The sequence below is a fragment of the Trachypithecus francoisi genome, unplaced genomic scaffold (assembly GCF_009764315.1).
Source record: "Trachypithecus francoisi isolate TF-2019V2 unplaced genomic scaffold, Tfra_2.0 Lachesis_group3, whole genome shotgun sequence".
Lineage (NCBI taxonomy): Eukaryota > Metazoa > Chordata > Mammalia > Primates > Cercopithecidae > Trachypithecus > Trachypithecus francoisi.
In genome coordinates this window covers 123,213,992-123,238,175 of record NW_022681468.1, presented here as the reverse complement: position 1 = coordinate 123,238,175, position 24,184 = coordinate 123,213,992, and the positions used below count along the sequence as shown (strand labels likewise).

General features: G+C 50.5%; 1 protein-coding gene across 2 annotated transcripts in view; it reads right to left on the bottom strand.

The window, feature by feature from the left end:
• Window positions 1-23,095, bottom strand: part of MEGF11 (multiple EGF like domains 11) — a 379,541-nt gene extending 356,446 nt beyond the window's left edge. For both annotated transcript variants that reach the window (XM_033189695.1, XM_033189697.1), the window contains exon 1: window positions 22,883-23,095. The gene's annotated coding sequence lies outside the window, so the exon portion shown is untranslated. The remainder of the gene's footprint in view (window positions 1-22,882) is intronic.
• Window positions 23,096-24,184: the final 1,089 nt, after the last annotated feature.

Genomic DNA, 24,184 nt, shown 5'->3' with positions numbered 1-24,184 from the left:
CGCTATACTGTTCTCTCTACCTGGGGTCTCCAAAATTTTTCATTGTAAAGAGTTTTTAAAAACCTACTCTAGTATGTAAGTGATGGAAGAGGCATTATTCTCATCAATATGTTCTAAAGCTGAAGAAATGGAAACCCAGAGAGGGGGCTTGGCTTGTCCAAGTCACTCAGTTTGTGTGGACCCACAGAACCAGAGAGGCAGCACTCCCATTCCTGGCCAAGTGGTCTCCTTCCTACAGAGGCCTTGTCCAAAGTGGGTTCCATAACACCACTTCCTTAGGATGTTAAAGGGGTTCTACAGAGACTAAGATCCCATGGTTAAATAAGTTTAGGAAACACTGGGGTAAAGAAAGCCATCAGGTCCATTTCCCACGGACTTTTTGGAGACTTTATAGAACATTCTGCAAAACCAGTGTTCCACAGAACACAGAACACAGGCTGGGAAACGCAGGCTCCATCAGACCTGCAGGCAAAGGGGAGCCCTACTCCACACCCCAACCCCCACCACCTCCCAGGGCAGGGCTTTCCAGAGACCAGAACCCCGGCCAAGTGAAGTCTGCATGAAGGGATGTGCTGCAGATGAGCCTCGCTGGGGGGTGACAGAAGTAGGACACATAATCTGCCCAGGGAGAGGGGACTGTTATAGGATGTGATACGGCCTCTAGATAATGGCGGGGTCAGAACAGGAGTTGTCAAAGATGCCAAGAAGGCACATGAGGCCCTTCCCGGCCCTGCCCTCCAGGCTCCCAAATTACATCAGGGCTCCACAAAGTTTCATTCTGGAGAAGAGAGAGGAGCTGTTTTTCCTACACAGGCTGCCCCTGAGGGCTCTACGGAAACAGATGCTCCAACCCTCTCCTGAGCCATGAATTGAGCTGCTGAATCAAACTCCCGCCCCTCCTTTCCTTGCTAATCTTCACCCCTGGACCCTTTTGTGCTCACACCAGCTTCTCTGGCAGCTTCACAGGCCCTTTGGGTAGCTATAGTGATGCTTAATCACTAATGAAGTACAGGTTTTTCCATCTTCCTCTCCACCTTTCTCCCCCTCAGTAGTGAGACCTTGGGTCATGGAAGAGCAAGTAAGAGAAAAATACAATTTGCTTTGTGGAAGCTGGGAATACATGTGTTTATTATCCTCGAACAACAACAACTAACCCTCACCAAACCCTTACTGTGTGCTAGGCCTTGTGCTGAGTGTTCACCCACTCTCAATCCCCACAACAACCCTACAAGTTAGCTTCTATTTTAAGCCCATTTTACAGATGGTAAAACTGAGGTACACAGAAGCTAAAGGATTTGCCCCCTATTACCGAGATGATGAGTGGTTGAGCTGAGCTCAGGTGGGAGGAGTCCACAGACACCACTCAGAACCCCTCCACCAAACTGCCCACAGCAGGCAGCCTAGGCCAGGAGCCTGCAGAGCCGAACATCCCCCAGAGGCAGGTCTCAAGAGTCAAAGGTGGCCCTGAAGCAGCCAGCCTGAATGCACGAAGACCTACAGACTGTAGAGACCTTCTCTGGCAACGCTAGCAACTTCCCAGACCCATAGCTAACATTTCCCATCATCTCGTCTCCCCACTCCCAGTCCTGGCCACCAGCCCTTGGGAAACTTTTACCTACAGCTGGACCGGCCCCAGTCAAGGCAGACAGTAGGATCTGGAATCAGCTGTGCTGCGAGAGATTCAGCAAGTCCCCGGGGAACTCTAGACAGCCTTGTGCCATCTGAGCTCTGCCCCTCTCTTTGCTCCTGGCCTGTTGGCTTCCTCTAAAATCCTAGGCTCCTGCCTCGTTTCCCAGCTGGCACTCCAGAACCTTAGGGTCTGAACCCTGGCCTTCATTTTCTGCTTCATCATATCACCCCCAAGAGAACAGACCCCGCTCCTCATGCCTCCAGTCTCTGATTAGGGTCATGCACCAAAGGAAATTAGTGTCTACAAGGGAAAAGGAAAGGCAAGGAGTTTTATCGTGGCCTACTGTGTGCCAGGCCCTGTGCCAGCCAGGTGCCATACTTACCTGCCTTAACTCACCCAACAACACTACAAGGTGAGTAAAAGTATTACCAACTTACAGATGAGGAAACAGAGGCTCAGAGAGGTTAACTAGCTTCACGAATGTCACACTACTAGGTGAGTGGAGGACCCTAGTCTGATATGAAAGCCCAGGTTACGAACGAAGATGCCATAGGGCTATGACAATAAAAACACCACCTCAGTTTCCTAGTGTTAACAAAAGGCAGGTGTGACCCTAGAGGAGATAATACCGTGTCCATTTTCCACAGCACTGTTACCCAAACAGGTTAAACAGTGTGCTCAAATCACTGGGCTGTTCATAACACCAGCACCTAGCATAGCGTATACTATGTGCCAGGCACCCTGCTAAGCACTTAGCATACATGTCACATTTCATTCTCACAATGCTATAAGAAAGTACTATTATTATTATTTTGTTTGTTTGAGACAGTCTAGCTTTGTCGCCCAGGCTGGAGTGCAATAGCATGATCTCGGCTCACTGCAACCCCCACCTCCCAGGTTCAAATGATTCTCCTGCCTTAGCCTCCCAAGTAGCTGGGATTACAAGTGCCCACCACCACACCCGGCTAATTTTTGTATTTTTACTAGAAACAGGATTTCATTATGTTGGTCAGGCTGGTCTCGAACTCCTGACCTCAAGTGATCCGCCCGCCTTGACATCCCAAAGTGCTGGGATTACAGGCATGAACCACTGCACCTGGCCAGAAAGCACTATTATTATTATTATTCTCACTTTACAAATGGGGAAACTAAGGCTTAGCAAGCTAAAACAAACTACCCAAAGTCACCACAGCAAATATCTGTCCAGCAGCCACGCCATTTCCCCATTCCCCGAGTGCCCCACTTCTGTCTAGGTGCTCACTTCTCTCCAACATGACTCAGGGAAGCATGACCCAGGGAATCTTCCTTACTCTGACCCAATCGTGGCAGTCCCTTTCATCATGCTAGTGATTGGCTTAGGAAGGAGTATGTGACCCAGTTCTGGCCAGTAAGATAAGAGGAATGCCTGCCAAAGGTCTTCAGGGGAGAGTTTCCTTGCTCTTAAGAAGAGATGTCCATTAAGAGAGAAAGGCAGTGCTTTGTTCCACCTGACATTGTCATTTCTTTCTTCTTTCCTTCCCTTCCTTCTCTTCTTTCCCTTCCTTCCTTTCCCTTCCCTTCCCTTTCTTTATTTCTTTCTTCTTTCTTTCTGATGAAGTTTTGCTCTGTCACCCAGGCTGGATCTCAGCTCACTGCAACCTCCACCTCCCAGGTTCAAGCGATTCTCCTGCCTCAGCCTCTGGCTAATTTTTGTATTTTTAGCAGAGACAGGGTTTCGCCATGTTGGCCAGGCTGGTCTCGAACTCCTGACCTCAAGTGATCCATCTGCCTTGGACTCCCAAAGTGCTGGGATTACAGGCATGAGCCACCGCACCCGGCCAGACATTGTTATTTCTGAATGTAATGACTGGAACTACAGCAGCCATGTCACCACCATGAGACGCTATTGTGAGGATGTGCTAACACGCTAAGAGGAACAACCAGAGAGGTGGAAAGGACCTAGATTCTTATTATTCAAGCCTCTGATGTCATGCTTTTCTGTTACTTGCAGCTTAACTGATACAGCCAAAGAGAATGTCAACTTCAGTCCTCTGGCTATAGACTCAAAGCTAGACCATCCAAGCCCAGAGCAGGTATCTATAGGTTATGCTGAAGACTGGGTGTCAGGCTGTCAGACTAGACAGATCCAGGCATGGTTCCACCTCCTCGACCTTGGGCCCACCTGGTTTACCCCTACACAGAAGACACAGGCCAGGGCCCAGGCCCAGGCCCACCACCCAACCCTGAATATGATCCCTGAAGGACAAGGATCCCAGCCAGGTCCCTACAATGGAATGCAGATGTCCTACAATAGAGGGAAGATCCTGGAGCCAGGCTCTGCTCCTTGGGAACCAAGTCTCATTTCATTCTCCATTTCCACTGCCTTCCTCTGCTGCTGCCCCATAAATCTCCAGTTTATTAATCCTTTACATGAAGCAGTCGGTGCAGGATCCTGATTTACTCCCTGTTCATAAAACGCTAAGAAATTAAAGATGAAAATTACCCAGAAGGACACCGAGCCTCCAGTGGGGAGTCCCAGAGCAATCCCTGGCCCCGAACCAGGTCCTCTCTGCCCTTCCCACCTTCGGAACTCAGGATCTGGTGATGTCATTTCATTGTCCTTATCCCACAGGAAGCAAGGGGCTCTTTCCTATGCTTCCACACCCTCCACCCCTACTCTGCACAAAGCAGGAGGGGGGCACCATGCTTTCCCTGAAACCCATTTCAGAGTCTCCTATTTTTTGAAGATTTTCATCTTCTTAAATCCCTGTGCCACACATGGAGAGGGGTGGGGAAGGTGCAGAGAATCAAGTTGCGAACAAAAATTAGGGAGCTGATTAAAGCAATTAAAAGGTCAACATATAGCAGGGAAAGGTGGCTTATGCCTGTAATCTCAGCAATTTGGGAGGCTGAGGGAGGAGGATTGCTTGAGTCCAGAAGTTTGAGACCAGGCTGGGCAATGTAGGGAGACCTCATCTCTATAAAAAAATTTTAAAATTAGCTGGGTGTGGTGGCATGCACCTTTATTCCCAGCTACTTGGGAGGCTGAGGTAAGCGGACTGTTTGAGCCTGGGAGGTCGAGGCTGAAGTGAGCCATGATGGCATCACTGCACTCCAGTCTGGGCAACAAAGTAAGACTTTGTCTCAAAAAAAAAAAAAAAAAAAAAGTCAAAATCTATAACAAATCCAGAGACATGGCCAAGAGGGAGAATGGAAACTGACTACCTACCCAGGGGTTTCAACTGCCCAGGATCATCCTCATTTCTCAAGCCTCTGAGCAACACCACTACACCCCAATGCCTGCCAAAACCCTCCAGGCACTCAGAGCAGTGATGTTCTCTAAACTCCAGAGGAGCCTGGGTCCTCCTACAGGATCCTGGAAGCGTCTCAAGATTGCCCAGGCTCCCACATCTCACAGTCCACCCCAAAATTGCCTGGCAAATCCCACCTCTTCCCCACAGGTCAAGGAGAGCCACAGGCAGGCATCAAGTCTCAATATCAAGGACAAGGACTATCCTGGTTCAGTGTGACAACAAATCTTTAACCCTACTACATGCCAAGGACAGCACTGGGTACTGGCTCCCTGTTTGACCAAGTCCCTCCTCCTGAGGCTCTCACTACAGTTTTGAGGTTGTGAGGCTGTAATAAGTACAGAGAGTCAGGAGAACAGAAAGGCAAGTCATTCAGCCCACCAGAGGGAGGGGAGTTCAGGGAAGGCTTCCTGGAGGAGATGGTGTCTGGGTTGAATTGTGGAGGATGAGTAACAGTCAGCCACACAAGGAAGGTAGAAGGGTGTTGCAGTCAGAAAACAACATATGCAAAGACACAGAGGTGTGACACAGCACTGTGTGTTCTGCAGGAGGGAGGACCAGCAGCGGCTTGGTGCTACCCAAACATCAAGTGCAAGGTAGATTATAGAGGATGGGGTGAGGCTGCTGGGCCTTGACTCTGTGCTAATGAGTTTTGACTTTATCCCGAGGGCAATGGGAAACCGTTAAAGGGTTTCCGACAGGCAGGGACATGGTCCAGTTTGCACTTTAGAAAGATCCTTCTGCCTGCCACAGGGAATGTGGACTGGGGAGGGAAAAGACATCACAAGCAAAAAGGAGAGAAGACCCAAGCCAAGGCAAAGGACTCCTGAGCAAGAAACAGCTCTTCAGTCTGGGGGCACAGGCTGGGTCCGCCCTCAATACCATTTAATACCACCAATGCCATGGATAAAGTCTGGATGGGACAAGGAAGAACGAGAGAGTGTGCCGAGAGTTTCATGGGAGTGTGGAAATGGCTGTGCTGGAGGAAAGAAAAGCAGCTCGAACCCTAATCCTCTGGCCCAGGAAGGGTCCCCAGTGAGCCTCCGTGCCTCCTGGCTATGGTGGCTGTTTGCAGGCAGCTTCCTGTCCCCACCTCCTGCTCAGCATCCAGCTCCTCTGCCTGTCCGGGTTTGGGGTGGACACAACCCAGTTCATTTCCTCCACACCAGAACAAAGGGGCAGAGGAGCTGAGCCAAGATGGCTGGCCTGCTGGAACACCCCGGGAAGAATGAGACTGCTGCCCCCACCATGTCAATCTCCATATTCACCTCAATCATTCTCAGGCCCCTCCGTGTGCCTAGTATGTGTCACATGCCACTCCCTCACCCAGCACCTCCTTCCCTTGTCCACTGGCAGCACCATCAGGCACCCCCGACTGTTGGAATCCTGGTGCCTGCATGCTGACACCCATCACACCTCGTCACACTAGTTACTGTGTCTGTCCATTTCCACCAGACACAGTGCCTCATCCAGGGACCACGTTATCTTCATCCCCAAGTCTAGCACTCTTGTGATTCACAGGAGGACCTGGGTGAAGCCTGGACGAAGAAACTCCCAGGTGGACTCTGGAGTGTGGTTTCTTCTCATGGTGTCTTATCTGCCAGGGAAGGTGTGTCCCTGATGACTGTGGGGTCCCACACCTTGTCTCCTTCCAACTCACTCCCCGCAACAAAAGACCACCTAGCTGCCAAAACGATACCCTTAAAATTGATGGTCTCGCCATTTCACCTCCAAGTAAGGACATTAGCAGCATGTTTCAGTGCCTGACATCTGCTGTTACCTCTAATTCTCAAATACTCCTGCAGAGTAGTGACTATCGCTGCTGTTTTAAGGGGTAAGAAATGCCAAGCCCGCCTTCCAGGTCTACTGGCCTGTGGACAAGCCTAAGATTATGACTTTGGGCAAGTGGGGCTGCCTTTCTGGCCTCTGTTTCCCTATCTGTAGAGTGGAATAACAAGAGGACCTCCTTCCTGTAGTTTGGGAGAACTGAATGAGGAATCCTTGAAGACGCTGGCGTGTGGCCATCTCCTGCCAGGCCCAATGCTGTCTGGAGGACAGTCTGCCACACAGCGGGCATTTCCTGCCTCCACCGCCCCTTCCCGTGGATGGCCAGGAGAGGACTGCCCCTGAATGATAAGTGAACCAATAAATCAGTCTTTTATCTAGGTGGGAATAAATTATAACAGGAAGCTTTTGAGGTTGGTATCTTCTGTGGCATTAGATGTATTTTAATATCATTAATTATGTATTAAGTGTTTGAAAGGAAAAGATAGCAATATCCTATAGGATGTATTTGCATGGTAATACAGGATTGATTAGATGCAATATCTATACTGAGGCTACTGGGATTTAGGTCCTGGGGCTTCACAGTAGCGGTAAATCACAGCCGCAAAAATCTCTGCAATAGTAAATAATAGTATCCAAATTGCTGGAGGGACTCTCAGCGCCTGCTGATGAGAGCTGGGCCGCCGCCCAGCCCGGAGGGTGTGAGTAGGGCCAGCCCTGCATCCCCACTGCTGGGAGCCCAGTTTTCTGGGTGGGAAACCCCCTCCCCAGCCCACCCGGAGCTGAGCTAGGCCAGAAACACCTGCCCACCCCGTCCACAGATGCCCCAGAGAAAGTCTGGAAGCGCTTCCTAAACCTGGAGTTTGCTAAAGGCTTTTCTGCGATTCCCTCGGGGAGTCAGATGCTCGAGTAAAAAGAAAATGCATGTGTTGCTTCTCAAACTGTAGGTTGTGTGCCCCTTTCAATGAGGAGATAGGGAAGGTTGGAGGAGACCCCCACACACACACTCTTGGGGAGATGAAGGCCACCAAAATCCCTGTAGTCTGGAGCCCAGGAGCGCTGCCTGGAGGCAGTAGAGATGGGCTCCTACTTCAGCAGTGGTGATAATAGTGTTTCACTGTGTGCCGGGCCAGGTTTAAACCCACTGCATGGATTAACTCATTTAACCCGCTCAGCAGCCCCTGAGATAGGTTCGATCATAACCCTGACTGTACAGTTCAGGAAACTGAGGCAAGGGTGTCTCCCCTAGATATCAGTATGTCTCACACCCTCCCCTCCTCCAAGTATAACTTAGAGGCCACCTTTTTATTGCAGACCCTCCCTAACACTCTTTTTAAAAATGCAAGCCCACCCCCACCCATCACTGCCTCTTTACCTGTCCTGCTTTTTGCCACACCTCTGGTCACCTTCAAATAAACCATCTACTAACTTATTTGCTTAGAGTCGGGCTTCCTCCATGAGAACAGAAGCCCCACAAGGGAAGGGAGTTGTGTCTGTTTGTCTTGCATTGTTCACTGCTACATGCCCAACAGCAAGAACAGTCTGCCACACAGCAGGTACTCACTAAACATTCATTGAACGAGTAGAGGCTGAGTCACTTGCCCAACGTCACCTGCTTTTAAATGGCAGAGCTGGGATTCGAACCCAGGCACTCTGGTCTCTGACCCAGTTCAGAATGATCTCACCTCACTCAGGAAGGACATCCTCTTCTCTGATTAAGACCTGTAAGGCTGTCATGGGGGACCCAGCCTCCTCACTGCTAAATGAAACTCCATAGGCAATGGTGATCTAGGAGCCTTTTCTCTTCCCTGAACTGAGTTAGGAATGTCAGGTCTTCTGGCAACAGCCCCCATCTGATGCTTTGTGGACAAAGACATGTAGACCTGAGCAAGGACCCTCTCCAAATAACTCCTGTCATTACTGAACACTGAGCAGTCTCTCACCTGCTCAAGAACTGCTGATGGCTCCCCACTGCCTGCATGGAAAGGCCCAGACTCCAGCACCTGGCCCCAGTTGTGAATTGATTCATTGATTAACGATGGCTGAATCAGAACCTACATATGCGCTTTCCCAGATTTGCTTGACTCCCCCTGCCTCCCAGACCATCACCTACTTTCTGGTTGGAGAGCTAGGCCACCACTGCCAGTGCTCTCATCTAACATCACTGGCTGTCTCTGCCTCCCCCAGGGTGAGGGCTGGTCTCTGGCACAGCCTTCACTGCACCCTCCTGAGAAGTCATAGCAGCTCCCATACCAGGGTCCACCCACCGGCCATGTGGAGCACTGGATGCTCTCACCACTTCTGGGCCCAGGTGAGGCACCATGCCACAGGGCATGGGATTGGGCTTCTCCAAAGGCTGCCCAACAGGGTCAGGTGATAGGACCCAGAGGTGCAAGAGAGTTAATGCTCCATGGGGAAAACCTGGACCAATGAAATACCAAAGAGCTAGCAGATAAACTCCATCCCTTACACCTGCAACAAACTGTTCTGAGTCTCAGTGGCTCCACTCAGCCTAACAGGAGCCATCCCTCATGACTGAGCAACCAGCTTTCTTTTCTCCCAAAGTGGTGGCTGGCATTCGCTTTTCCTCCCTCCTTGCCTCATTTTCCTTTTTCCTCTCCCTCTCCCTGCCCTGAGCTGCACCCCAGTCCCCCAATAAAGCACCAGCACAAAGACTTCCCTCAAGCTCTGCCTTCTGGGGAACCCAAAATCTGCTCTGCTGGATGGTGCTGGGTGTCCAGCAGTGCCTTGCTCAGAGGAAGGACACATGAGAGAAGATGAATGGCTTTGACACTAGAACCAGGGGAGAGTGGGGCAGGGGAGAGTGGGGCAGGGGAGAGTGGGGCAGGGGAGAGTGAGGCAGGGGAGAGTGGGGCAGGCGAGAGCGAGGGCTGGATTTTCGGAGACACAGACAAGGATGCGCCTGCTTCCCCGGCTGCCTTTGCAACGCTTCTCCTCGTGGGAAGGCAAAAGCAGCCAAGTGCCTCTAGAGCTGGACTTACAGAAGGGCCACAAAGGGATTCAGGCCCGTTGCCTGTCACTCATCTGCGGTGCCTCCGGTGAACAATTTATACGAAGTGATAAAAACCACACCCTGGAACCTCTGTTTTCTAATACGCCAATAGGGACTGGCAATTCGGACATTCACTGAGTCTTTGTCTTTGCTATGTTCCAGGCACTAAGTTAAGCCTTTTACCTGCCTTCTTCAGATGAGAAGCAAGGTGCTCAGCCAGGTTAGGTAGCTGGTCAGAGATCACGCAGCTAGTGCATGGCAGAGCCCAGACTCAAATCCACATTGAAAGAGGCGATGTCTTGCATGTGATGACCCATAAGGAAGATACTTTTTGGGTACAACCCTCCTGGGGAAGCTTTTCGGATTGGTGTCTTCCATGGCATCAGAAATATTAGTAAGTATGTATTAGATGTTTGAAAGGAAAAGACATCTTTGCCTCCTTTGTTTCCCATAAGGCCAGCCCAGCCCCATGGCCCCTCCCCAGCCAAGGATGGGTATAGAGACATTGAAACATCCATGGTGGTCCTTCCCCAACAGGAGTAAGTCATGGGAGCTTGGCAAGCAGGCAATAGGCACAAGTTGGACTGTGTTATCCCCTGGCTGTGACCTGCCCTCTTGGGATTTGGGCCGAACCAACTACCCCTGGGTGAGAAAATCTTCTCCCCCGAAGCTGCTCCTCCCAGAGCCCAGGGTCTCTACCCACTGAACCAGGCCTGCTGCGTGGAAGACTGTCACAGTGTCCCCCATGCTGGAGGCCCAGGGAGGGGAAGTGGACCAGGAGGCGGGGCTGACGGAACAGCAGAGGCTTCTGGGACTTCTATCCAGCCCTAGCCTCCTGGTCCTGGGAGGGAGGTCTGGACTAGAAAGAATAAAAGGCAGAAAAATTCTTAATATAGTGACCTTCAAGAAGAGCAACTACATTTTACCTTGAAAACTGCAGAACTGAAAGCACAGTCTGTACAGACAATGCAAATGATATGCAAACACGAATGCAAATGGACCAGGGGCCCTGCCACCGCGGAAGCATTCTTAGGCCCCATGTGCCTCCAGCGGGAGGCAGAGGAAAACGGACAGAGGGCAATTAGGAAGGGCTCCAGGAACTGCAGGAGGCTTTTTGGTGGGGAGAAGGACACCACGGAGACCTTAGAGGGGACCCAGGTCCAGGGCTCCTGTGCACTGTGAAGCTTCTCAACTCCCTGGAGATCTCTGGGCATACTGGCCGTGCAATACACACACACACATAGAGCTGTCATGCAGTCATGGAAACACGGACACACAGAGACACAGCCGCTCACAGGCACAAAGCACGCTACTCAACCCAACACACAAAGACACAAGCACAAAGACATCCACAGACGTACTCACATCCCTATCTACACCACCACACTCAGAAATACACACATGAATAACAGCAGCACATACACAGACAACACAGACAAACACACCAATCCAGACACAAGTGGAAACACAAACACAAATACCAATATAGCTATACTGACAACTGCAGCTAGTCAAATAAAATCTATCTGGAAAAGAAAGAAATTTAGATGTCCTGAATGCCTTTGTGCGAAGCATGGTGCAGAACATTAAATCTTCATTTAGTCTTCACAAAGCAGCACTAACAAGTGGGGGCAAGCCGGACACAGTGGCTCACATCTATAATCTCAACACTTTGGGAGGCCAAAGCAGGAGGATCACTTGAGCCCAGGAGTTTGAGACCAGCCTGGGCAACATAGGGAGACCCCATCACTACAAAAAAAAAAAATTTAAATTAGCCTGACATACCAGTGCGCACCTGTGGTCCCAGCTACTTGGGAGGTTGAGGCCAAAGGATCACTTGAGCTTGGGACGTCGAAGTTGCAGTGAGCCATAATTGTGCCACTGCACTCCAGCCTGAGCAACAGAGTGAGACTCTGTCTAAAAAAAATAATAAAATAAAAAGAAGAGGAAAAAGAAGAAAGACAAACAGATAGAAAGAAAGACAGAGAGAAAGAAAGAGAGAGAGAAAGAAAGAAAGAAAGAAAGAAAGAAAGAAAGAAAGAAAGAAAGAAAGAAAGAAAGAGAGAGAAAGAAAGAAAAGAGGGAGGGAGGGAGAAGTGATTGGTTATCTCAGTATTACCCCAATATTTACTGACAAGGAAAAGTAGGTCCAAAGATGAGATGATATGCTCACGCCTATCCAGTAAGCAGCAGGAAAGGGCAAGCGGGAGATCCAACTCTTGGTGATACCACTATGCTGCATCATTCCCCTCTGCCCTCCTCCCCATACAAGTGGGACCCAGAAGTTACTGTCAACTCCTTCCTCTTCCACCTCAAGGTCCTCTCCACCTGGCTTCCTTGGAGATATCTCGGCCCTTCTCTCTCCTGCCCTATCCTACCTTCAGCCAGAGGGTACTCTGCAAGACAGCTTCACATTAATTCTGGCCTATGTGTAATCTAATTTGGAAATCTACTGAGAGAGGAAGGAAATCATTTATTTCAATGGAAATGGGACACAAGTCTGGATTTTCTGTTGCCACTTGTCTCTGGGTGAATGATCATAAGAGAAGAATGACTCTTTCCCCCAAAGTATACAAACTTTAAGCCCTACCCTGCCTATCCCCTTCTACATACACACACACACTCAAAAAGAAATGTGCTTTTCAGAGCAAAGAATGAATACGTGTTCTCACTTCCTGCCATTAACTCACCGTGTCACTCTGGGCAAGGTACCTACCCTCCGGATCTCAGTTTCCCCATTTGTCCCTGAGAGGCAGGAGAAGCTGATTCCTGAGGCTGCTGCTCTGCCCCACCCTGAGTGCTCCCTGACAGTACAAGGGTCCCAGGTTGACAGTTGTCCATGGGGTTTCCCAGAACTGTCCCCTGGCATTGAGGACTCCCTGCTAATGCTGGGATCAGAGAGGGGCTAAGGCCTGGTCCCTGGCCAGGGAGGCAGGACAAGGTCAGCCCAGCCCCAGGGTGAGGACTCACCCATCACCCCTGGACCTCCATCCTGCCAACCTGAAACACTCTCCATCCATTTGGTAACTTGAACATCCAGGGATGCAGAAGGGAGGCCAGCTGGGAGCAGAGGCAATCTTAAAATATAACAAGGCCATGATCACTGGAAGTGAGCTGGAAGAGTTGTGAGATGCCAAATTGTTGATTTTGAGTGTATTTTAGGGCCTCAGACTCCCTTTCCAAATTAATATTCATGGGGACTGGCATGCCATTTATTTGCATATGTAGATTGTTGCTCATCCTCTGCAGGAGGAGGAAGAGTTTGGGGGTGTTTTTATTTATTGTATTTATTTTAAGCATGGATGATAAACCAGGCAGGTCAGGCAGGGGAAGGACAGGAGTAGGTTTTAAATAATTTTTGCTCTGAGTAAAGATAGGCCCTAAGTCACCTCTACCTTGACCTGCAGAATCAATTCCAGAACAGTCCTTCAAAGGCCATACCATGAAACCTCTACCTCAGGAAGCATGGCCCCCTCACATGGTCCCACACAGCCTCTGGAAAGCCAAGCCTGTTGTTGTCACTCGAGGTTACTAACCATCGGGAGGCAGGCATCAAGTCGGGGTGTGACTTGGCGCAAGCCACTTGAACTCTTTAACACCCTGTTCTGAGGACAATAACCTGCTCTACAAAGTTGTTGTAAGACACAGTCTAGAAAACACATGCACCTGAAAAGTGCCTGCTCAACTGCGAGGCCCTAACGATGGTGGCCCTTGTTACGCTCTCACACCTCATCTCTCCCGCAGTAAACATCACCCACTCCTCCCAGACACCCCCAAAGAAGGTTCTATGTCCTGCCCACTGTCATCCAAGGCCTTCTGGAGACCTGAGGCCCATTAGTAAGTCCTCTCCTGCTCTTTACTGGCTCTACCCCTCTTTTCTGCACCAAGGAGCACATCTTACCTGCTCCACCAGAAAGCTCAGAGTCCACTGCTAGAATCCAGAGGTTCCTGAATTATTCCAAAGTCCTGGGGATGCAGCAAAGTAGTGAGGCACAGTGGGACAAAAGGAAAAAGAGACTGGGAGAATAGGCACCCACAGGTCGGGAGAACTTCAGGAAGATGTATGCAATAGAAAACATAGAGGAAGGAAATGACCCTGCCCCTCACTACTCTCCTGCTGGCTGAGTGAGCATGGGAAGCCACCCAGTGCTCTCAGAGCCACACTTCCCTCATCTGCAGGATAACACCAAGAATCCCAGCTTCACTGGATAGTTACAAGGTTGTTAAAATCTTTCCTAAAAATCACCTAAAGTACTACCCAGCACAGAGCAGGAATTCATTAAATTTAGTCCCTTCCCCCAATTGAGGTTAAGAAAAAAGGGTGAAGATTAACTGACTTCTCAGGTAAATAATCTATTCCTATGATTTATTAATTCAATAAATACTGAAGTGCTATGTGCTTGCTGGCCACGACCCTGGGTGTAAAGACAGATACATCCTCCCCTACCGCCTTGGGTCCCAGGGGTCTTATATCCAACTGGGAAGACAATAAACATAGCAATAAAATGTTATCAATGACAACAGCAGTATATTAAGTACCAAATTTGTGGTGTGGGCAATAATTGCTACAGAAGTTTACGGGAGGGAAAGATCAATGCTTGGATATCACTGTGGGCTCCAGTAGCGAGGGGAGGTCACCTGAAGATGCAGGACTAACACTGGTCTTAAAGGAAAGGGTGATTTGGATTAAACACAGGGAAAAACAGAACTTGAAGCTGAGTTAGCCATAATGGTGAGTCCCAGCAGTGAGCAAGTAGGGACTGGGGAGGCAGGATGCGGGCAGATTGTCGAGACTTTCAACTGTCTATTTGAGGAAATTGGGCTTCATCTGGTAAGTGCTACGGAAAAAAAAATGTAAGGTAATGAGTTGATTAAAACAATGTTTTAGGTCAGGCTCACTCCTGTAATCCCAGCACTTTGGGAGGGCGAGGTGGGAGGATTGCTTAAAGCCAGGAGTTTGAGACCTGCCTGGGTAATATAGGAAGACCCATCTCCACAAAAAAGGAAAAAAAAAATTAGCCAGGCATGGTGGCATACACCTGTGGTCTCAGCTACCCTGGAGGCTGAGCGGGAAGATAGTTTGAGCCCAGGTGTTCAAGACTGAAGTGAGCTCGGATCGCACTGCTGCACACCAGCCTGGGCAACACCGTGACCCTGTCTCCAAAAACAAACAAACCAAAACCAATGCTTCAGTATGATTTGAAGGGGAAAGAGATGAGAGGCTGCAAAATGGCTCCCACAGCAACATATGGGATTTGCAGCCATGAATTCTGGACTCATTGCAGAGACTCTACTCCTCAGTAGAATTTATAAAAACTATCTCATTTACAGAACCCCCATAGACTATTCCCAAAGACACAAGTCCCCACATAACCCATGCACTATGCTCTGAGGATGGCAGAGTAGGATGCAGTGCCATCACCCGGCATGAGATGGAGAGGACCTGAGCAGAGAGGATTTCTCACGTCAGAAGGGAGAGAACATATCCAAGAAACATCCTAAAACCAAAAGGCAGCCGGGCACGGTGGCTTATGCCTGTAAACCCAGCACTTTGGGAGGCCGAGGTGTGTGGATCACCTGGAGTCAGGAGTTCGAGACCAGGCCAACACAGTGAGACCCTGTCTCTACTGAAAATACAAAAATGAGCCAGGCATGGTGGCGCATGCCTGTAATCCCAGCTACTCAGAAGACTGAGGCACAAAAATTGCTTGAACCCAAGAGGCAGAGGTTGCAATGAGCAGAGATCATCACGCCATTGTACTCCAGCCTGAGTGATAAGAGCAAGCCTCCATCTCAAAAATAATTAATTAATTAATTATTTTTTAAAAGGCAAGTCAATGCTTGAGTATTGCAAGCAGAGTGTATGGAATGGGGGCAGGGGTACATGCTCAGGTTTTGAGCCCAAACATCTGGGAAGGTGGTTTTGCCAGCAACAAAAGTGAAGAATCCAGAAGGGGAGATGACTTGAGAGATGAGAAAACATTAGATTTCAGTTAAGGCACACAGGTTTAATGATGGCAGCCAGGTGTTCAAATACTGCTTTTGATAATAATAGTATCTGCCCAGTGCAGTGGTTCACGCCTGTAATCTCAGCACTGTGGGAGGCTGAGGTGGGTGGATTGCTTGAGCCCAGGAGTTCAGGACCAGCCTAGGCAATATGGCAAAACCCCATCTTCACCAAAAATGAAAATAAAAATAAATTAGCTGGTCGTGGTGGCAACACCTGTAGTCCCAGCCACCTGGGAGGCTGAGGTGGGAGAATCATTTGACCCACGGAGGTCAAGGCTGCAGTGAGCTAAGATTGCACCACTGCACTCCAGCCTGGGCAACAGGAGTAAGATTCCATCTCAAAACTAATAATACTAATAATAATATCTAATCAGGGTTGAAATGTGGCTTGAGACATGGAGATTGATGGGCCATCCAGGACTGGAAACCAGGAATCTAAGGCTGGCGAGGGAATCACTGTGACCTCCCTCCCAGAATCATGCTGGTCAGTACTGACCATATTTGGACTGAGTATCAAAGCCACTGTGATTGTAGAGATAATATTTTTATCTTGACCAAATGGTCCCATTTTACCACTGAGAAGAAACAGAAAAAGCAAGAGGAAGCAAGTTGGGCAGAAAGATTTTACAACCTATCCATACTTAAGTGCTGGAGTTTCAGTATGAGCCATGAACCGCCTCCTCCAGGAAGCCTTCCCTAGCTACTATGGCTCCCATTGATGTCATGCTCCTCCTTTAATAGTGGGTCTGCAAGTCATGATTATTTATTCTCCAGTTCTGTTCTCCATTTGATGATCTTGATGGTCTAGTCCTCACATGTCCCCTGCATTAGATGATTATAAATTCTTTGATTCAGAGATCAGTTTACAAATAATCTTCCACTCTCTTGTACTAATCAAGTATAATTATGGTGCTAATTCAGATTTATCTTCCCAACAGATCCCCATCCTAGGTTCAGTAAACTGAGGCACAAGAGGTGAAAAATAGGGCTTAAAATGAGTAGAGAGATAATTCAAGCCCATGTCTTGAGCTCTATGGCAGCCACTGTTAGTTGCTCCTTTCACCCTTCCAAAAGAATCCTAATTTTGATCCTCTCTGAGGCCCAATACACAAATCAAGATTGTTCTAGGCCAAGCCAGGTGCTGTGGTGCGCATCTGTGGTCCCACCTATTGAAGAGGCTGAAACAGGAGGATCACCTGATTCCAGGAGTTGGAGGCTGCAGTGAGCTATGACAGCAGCACTGCACTCCAGCCTAGGCAAGAGAGGGAGATCCCTTTAAAAAAAAAAAAAAAAAAAAAGATTGTCCAGCCGGGCATGGTGGCTCATGCCTGTAATCCCAGCACTTTGGGAGGCCGAGGCTGGCAAATCACCTGAGGTCAGGAGTTCGAGACCAGCCTGACCAACATGGAGAAACCCCATCTCTACTAAAAATACAAAATTAGCTGGGCATGGTGGCACATGCCTATAATCCAGCTACTCGGGAGGCTCAGGCGAGACGGTGCCAGCCTGGGCAATTGGAGCGAAACTCCGTCTCAGAAAAAAAAAAAATTGTTATAGGTCAATTACAATGATTCCCTTCTCTTGCCTGTGGTTGGCTTAGGCATGACACATGATTCACAATTCTGGCCAATAGGACAAAAGTGAAAGTCTGCTGAGGGGCTTCTGGGTAAAGCTCCCTCCTGCCTTTTCTGCCTCTGCTCATGATGGTGAGGATATAACACCTGGAACTGTTGCCACCATCTTGCGATCTCAGGAACAGGAAAGATGAAAAGCATCCGGATCTTTGATGATGCTGTTGAACCACTGAAAGGACCAACTATAGGGCAGATATAGCCCAGACTTCTTGTTATGGGAGATACTAAATTCCTTACTGTTTCAGCACATTGAATTCAGCTTCTCTGTCACTTGCTGCCTTCATTCCCACTCCCATCAAGGGTTTTTGTCACAATGGATACCTGAGCTAACCACTATCATTATAAAAGATATATAACCAGTAAAAGTCCTGGCCCCTGCCCTCATTGTGCCTGTCCCAAGATTGCACATTCAGTAAGTATTCAATCTATATTTGATTAATTGATCTTCCCCTTGCTCACCAGGTACAGGGCATATATTCCCTGAAAGCATCTTTCTTCCCTTTACTAAGCCTCACTGATTATCTTTCAGTTTCAGCCTCACATTTTGACTGTGGTCTCAACATTACTGACCAGGTCCTTCTCCATGGTCTCCTCCCACCTCTGAGGATCAAACTGAAAGCAAGGTACTCACATTTGACCCAGAGAGACCATCAGCGAAACTCCTCATTCCTAAATATTTGTTCTTTGAAATGTCTTTTTCAATTAGATCTCACCCAAATGTTTGACAGTCAGGCTGAATTCCAACTTCCAGCTCCAGAACAGACATGTTGAGCGTGCATAATTACTGCAGCCAGCTTTATTTGCTATAAAAACATGGATTTTTGCTCCCTCTCAACTATAAAATAATCGATAAATAGAATCCAGATGAAAAATGCTGGCGTTTAGGAGAACAACTGCTTTATGGTGCTTTTCTTTTGGGTCTAATTAACACGTTGGGGATAAAGTATGCTGTTACATTTACCCGGTCAGCTAAGTTGAAACACAAACTCTCCTCTTCCTGCTGAGATACAGCTTCATATCAGAAATACAGGAAGACAGAGAGACAGAGTTTCAAAACATTTGGAGATGCTCAACAAACAGACCTGTAAACCTGTGATGTGGACTTCATTCAGCCCCTCCCTGTTCACACTGGCTGTTCAGTTGTTGTTTGCTCCCCCTGCATAATTCGTTAAGAACACATTGCACAGTTACTGTCAAATGAAACACAGATACTCCCGTTAGCAGGAGAAGCAATCTCTCTGACTTTCAGTCTTTTAATGAAGAAGACATGCTTTTTTGGACAATGACCACCCAGGCCATGAAAGTTTCATGAGGGGCTTCAGAGTGGATGACACCTTTTCAATTATAACACTGCTATAATAAACCCCCACGGAGACACCAGGCATGGAATCTACATCCAATACACAACACCTATTTATTCTCTAATGATATTGCAATATATTCTCTGTGTGTGTGTGTGCTGATGAAGATAAAATATTCTTTTAATTCTATGGCCTCCTGGGGGGGGGGGAGGGGATGTACATAGAGGGATGTACATAGTAAGTCCTATGAGCTCCTAGAGCTAAATCACAGCCTTCGTTCCAGGCTCCCCTATCTTATAATCTCAAAAAATCATTCACTTTCCCTTGTTCTACTACATTGGTTCTCAAAGCGTGGTCTCTAGAACTAGAGAATCAGCATCATCTAGGAACTTGTTTAGAAATGCAAATTACTGGGCCCACTCCAGACCCGTTGAATCAGAAACTTGGGAGTGTGGACTAGTAACCTGTGTTTTCATAAGCCCTCCACACTGAAATCTGAGAATCACTAGTCTGCAAGGAAGAAATGTTTTTCTAGGAAGAAAAGAGCAGCATTTTAAACTGAATCTTGTATCAGGGAACACCTGGATTCTATACGGGCTGGGCCCCTCTTACTGCATAGCTGTCCCAGTCTACAGATTCAGGACTCCATTTACCCATCTGTACAATGGGGCTCCAGAGCACACCAAACAGCTGTGGATGCTGGAATTTAAGAGGGACATGGTTACCTGGCACCAGTCTCTATAGATACCTAGCAAGATCATAGTTGCCAACACTCACCAGCTCCCTTCCTGGCAGAAGCTCTGTACAGCAGTTCTCCAATGCTGCATCTAAGGTCACCACTGCAGCTGCCTTTGGGTTACCCCTGGCAACCAGGAGCTGGGGTCATGGAAGCCCACAGAATCTCCAAATCTCATAGCCAACAACTTCAAACCTTTCACCTTGAAGCCTTAAACCACTAGAGGAGAGGTTCAGAATTCTCTATTGTATTGTGCCATTTCAGGACTTCTTCAGACATCATTTGTGTATTTGCCTCTGTTCTATGACTAGACTTTAAGCCCATGGAGGACAGAGCCTAGAATGTCAGCATCACAAGGTATGGGACTCTTCCCGTCTGATTCATCGCTGTATCCTAAGGGCCTAGCCCAGTGCCTGGCACAAAGAAGGAGCTTAAGAACTATTTGCTGACTGCATGTTCCTGCCTTTCACAAGTTCGGATCACTGAAGTAGCTAAAAGTTATGGGTGGGAAGGGGCAAAAGGACCGGGCGTGGCGGCTCACTGTAATCCCAGCACTTTGGGAGGCTGAGACAGGCAGATCGCTTGAGGTCAGGAGTTTGAGACCAGCCTGGCCAACATGGCAAATCCTCATCTCTACTAAAAATACAAAAATTAGCCTGGCATGGTGGCGCACACCTGTAGTCCCAGCTACTTGGAAGGCTGAGGCAGGAGAATCGCTTGAACCCAGAAGGCAGAGGTTGCCGTGAGCCAGGATTGTGCCACTGCACTCCAGCCTGAGTGAGAAAGTGAGACTCTGTCTCAAAAAAAAAACAAAAAAGAATAAAAAAAAGAGAGAAGGGGCAAAAGAATGAGAATGATTGAAACCCCTGGGAATGATGAGAAAGAAGAAAAGAAGCAAAAGCCAGAATATAGCCCCTCTGACCCCACCACCCTTGGCTCATGGGGCACTGACCTGCCAGCCAATTGCTCACCTTAAGTCTAGGCCTAGAAGTCCCTTGGGACCAGGTTCTGAGCTTGAGCTCTGAGCAACTGGCTCTTCTACCTTCCCTAGTGATTCTCACTCAAAGGCCCAGTGCTCATTGGCCCTGACAGTGCTGTGCTTTGACCAGCCGCTTAATCAGCTTTCCTGCCTCCTTCTTAGGACTCAAGCCCTGTATCCTGACAACCCTCCTTCCCCAACTGGAAACTTACCTATCAGCTCCTAATCTTGCCTTCTCCAGGCACTATCCCAAAACCACCCCTCCCGAAGTGATTTCACCTGAGAATGTCTACATGCACTCACTTCCTTGACTACAAAACAATGGTTTCTCTTTCCCTATGGGTTGCACCTAATGGGGCTGAGCCCTGTGTGTGGGCTCCATTTACCCCCAGAGCCCGGTGCAAGGACAGAACAGGTACACAACAAACTGTCACATGAGTGATTTATCCTGGGAGATACTCGCAGCACAGCACCTAACCCGAAAATCCAGAGACAGGTCCTCTGCCTCTAACCTCACACACACTCAGCCCTCGAGCCTGTCAAGGATGTGCAGTGGCCTGACTGGGAACATTTGCCCTGTGCGAAGAAAGCAATAAAGTTAGTGTGGACTACTAGAAAAGGCCCTGACCCGGAAGTCAGGAGACTTGGTTTACCTACTCTTCCTCCCGTATAGCAGCTCTAAGCAAGTCCTTTCACTTCTCTGGACCTCAGTTTGCTGATCTGTTAGTGGGAAGAAGTGGCGAGATTGCAGTCCTAGACCTCGAATTTCTAGCGGCTTAAACAAAATGTGAGCACCGGAGAGAGCTGATGCATGGTGTGCACCAGGAAAATCCGCCAGAGGAGCAGAGGATGCTCAACGTCTGCTCAACGCCCTCGGGGCACCCCGCCCAGTCTGCAGGGAGTGCCGGCAGAGGGACCCTCTCCGGAAAGCCTCAAGGTTTTGGTACCACTAAACCCCCAAACCTCTCAAGAGAATCTCCCGACAGCACTCCAACAAAGAGGGCTGCTGGGCCGGGGCTCCGCTGGCTCCGAGAAGCTGCAGAGGTCGGCGAATCCTGTCCCTCCGACTCCGGGAGTTAGCAGGACGGAGTCCCCTGCAGGTTTCGAATGCCCCAGTCGGCCGCCGCGGGCTCCCCCCGGCTCTCCCTCGCCAAGGAGCTTTAACCCTTGTTTCCCCAGCAGATCGCCGGAGGGGCGCTGGTGCCAGGGCGCGAGGACCCCAGCCAGAGCGAGTCGAGATGGCCGGGAGCCCAAACCATCCCAAAGGTCTCCTCCAACCCGCCGCAGGCCCTGTTCTCTCGGCTCTCGGAGGGATGGAAAGTGGGTGATCCTGAAGCGGAGCCACTTTGAAATATTTTTCCGGAGAACATGACCACGCGGGAGACAGTCACACTGGCATCGCAGCGCGGGTTGCGGGGCACGGATCCCCAGACGCGGCTGCCGCGGGATGGAGCTCGCGAGTACAGGTCCGGGAGAAGCCGCCTGGGCTCGGGGCTTCCGGGGACTGCCACGCCGAGGCTCGGCGCTCCCGGGCTCAGGACAGGGACGGCTGCGTCCCACTCACGGACCTTGACGCCCGCGAGGAGCGATTCTGCCTATTTTTAAGTAGTATTTTTTCTAACAAATTAGGAAAATAAACCAAGCCCAGGAGGAAGACAGCTGCGCTCGGCAGCTCCAAGGAGCCACAACCACCACCCATTTCCCCACCTCCAACACTACCGCCCACGGCTGGGCGAGAAGTTGGGAACTTCGGGACCACGCTCCAGGCGCGCGCAGAGTGACTTGCTTCTCCTTTAACTTTGGGAGCCAGGGTCGCAGCCTAGGGCAGGAGGATTGTCCTGGGAGCCAACCAACAAGGCCGTCCAGGTCCTGGACTTCCCGGAATAGAGTAACGGCGACGGGATGGGAAAGAAATAGGGGGATACACGTTCCGCCTCTCTTCTCCCAAAAGCAAAAGCGTGCGTGGCACCTGCTGGGGCTTGGCGGCCGTGAAGCGCAAGGGCGGCCGCCGCCGAAAACCTGCTGCATCCCCGCAGGCTCTGCGTCCCGACCCCGGTGGGGAAGGCGCCCGTGCAGTGGGTGCAGCCGGCACACCCGGGGAGGCTTGAGAGCGGGGTCCCCAGACTCAAGGGGGCGGACGGGCGCCCTCCCTGGGACACCCGCGCCGCGCCGCTGATCTCGGGTCTTCCCCCGCACGTGGAGGCGCCGCGGACACTGCATCCCGACTGCGGCCGGAGGGCTGCGCCTGCCCACACTGAGACGCCCCACGTCCTGCCGGACCCCCTGGCGCTCCCGCAACCCCCAGCATCCCCCTCCTCCCCGTGCCAAACTCAGCTTCGGCAGCCCGGACCCGGGCAGGGCGGCCGGGGGTCCGCGGAGCTGGTGGAAAGTTAGTCGCGGGGCTGCAAAGTCCCCTCCCCAGGGCCGGAACCCCCACCCCCGCGTCCCCTGGTGCCCCCGGCGTCCGAGGCTCCGCGTCTTCGCGGTCCCCACCGAGCCACCTACCTGCTCCCGCGGCCGGCCCAGAGCTCGGCCGGCCAGTCGCGCGGTCTTGTCCTCCGGTGCCCGAGCCTGGCCAGAGCGCCAGGTAGGAGCCGGGGACCGCGAGCAGCCGAGAGCCGGGCGGCGGGCAGCGGGCACCGGGAGCGACTGAGCGAGCGAAAGAGCGAGCGAGCGGCTGGAGCCGTGGCGGCTGCTGCTGAGCCAGCCCCCACCCCCTTGGTCCCTCGGCCCCTCCCTCTCCTTCCCTCCCAGCCTCCCTCCTCCCGGCTCGCAGCTCCCTCCCTCCGCTCTCCCGCACACCCCCCTCATTTTTTTCCTCTTTCTCTCTCTTTGGTCCTTTCAGACCCTGCTGTTTTGCGCGCGCTCGTTCGTTCTTTTTCCTATCTTCAGCCTCTCTCTTCAGCTTGCCTTTGGATTCCCCTTTTTCTCCGATTCATCGCTTTCCAGCATATCACCTCCCTCCTCCCCACTTTCGTTCTTTTGCTCATTTATCTTGCTCCCTCTTTTTCTATTTTCTGTTTTCTCCTCCTGCTAACCTTCTCGCGCGTCTACTCCCCTTTCTCTTCCCTACTCCCCATTTCCCTCCTGGGGGAGCGGAGCGGCCTGCGCGCCTCCTCCTCTGTGCTTTGGATGGGAGATCCGGGGGATGGGGGTGGGAGTCTGGGGGTTAAAGGGAGCAAGGGGCACCCCCAGGCCGTGCTCCTAACTGGCCGAGGACCGAGAGGGATGGGCAGGGCCGGAGACAGGGATTCAAGACAGGTGCTCGAAAACGTCTGGGCCAGGAAAAAGGCAAGAAAAGCAAAGAACTCAAAATGCTAAGACCCAAGTCGGGCTGAGCGGTGCCTGGTGAGATGAGGAAACTGAGACCCAAAGAGAAGAGGGCAAGGAACTTGCCTTGCCAAGGTCTACTCCAGGCAAGGTCGAGACCCCCACGGCTCCTGGCGGCCTGGTACTGGGCTCCTGCCCTGATGAGGGAAGTGCGAGGGCGCCTGAGGCCGGTCAGCTCGTTCCCGTCCTTTTGCCTGCTTCTGCGCCCAAGTCCCCGGGGTCATGGGGAGGAAGTCTTCCCCTTCTGCTATAGCACCTGGGGCCGCCTGGCTGCCCCGCGACACTCCTAGTGAGGCCAAGCCAGACGGGGGTAAAAATCTGGCTCCTAAGAGTGGTGCAGGGAACCCCCTTTCCTCCACCTCCTACCCCTCTCCAGGAAATGTGGGCTGACTCCCGCTTACACGGGATGGGAGTGGTGGCAGGGTATTTTGCTCGTGGGGTTTGCCTTCTTTTGTTCTTGAATTAAAACCGTAGCGG